We start from the raw sequence: 613 nt of genomic DNA, 5'->3' as shown, positions 1-613 counted from the left end.
AAACTAAGTGGTGCTGGTGCTCCAACCAGAGAGTCAGCCCAGCCTCCGTCCATCCTCTGTCCGACCACAGCTCTCCTGGTCGGACTGGCCCTCTCTGACACCGGCCTCTTCCTCTCTGGAGCTCTGTCACCTCCAGAGAGTCAGCCCAGCATCCGTCCATCCTCTGTCCGACCACAGCTCTCCTGCTCGGACTGGCTTTCACAGAAACCAGCCTCCTCCACTCTGGAGCTCTGACACCTCCAGAGTGTACACCCACTATCCATCCATCCTCCATCCGCTCACAGGCTCTCCTGCTCGGACTGACACATGCTGAACTCGGCCTCCTCCTCTCTGGAGCTCTGCCACCTCCAGAGAGTCAGCCCACCATCCGTCCATCCTCTGTACGCTCACAGGCTCTCCTGCTCGGACTGGCTTTCACAGAAGCCAGCCTCCTGCTCTCTGGAGCTCTGACACCTCCAGAGAGTCAGCCCACCATCCGTCCATCCTCCGTCCGACCAGGGCCACTCCTGCTCGGACTGGCCCTCTCTGAACTCGGCCTCCCACTCTCTGGAGCTCTGACGCCTCCAGAACATGGCCCTCCGCACGGTCCTGTGTACCCACTCTTAAGCCCCCC

Source organism: Nematolebias whitei, chromosome 16, assembly GCF_014905685.2.
Source record: "Nematolebias whitei isolate Nwh7 chromosome 16, NemWhi1, whole genome shotgun sequence".
In the NCBI taxonomy this organism is placed as follows: Eukaryota; Metazoa; Chordata; class Actinopteri; order Cyprinodontiformes; family Rivulidae; genus Nematolebias; species Nematolebias whitei.
This window is presented reverse-complemented; position numbering follows the sequence as displayed.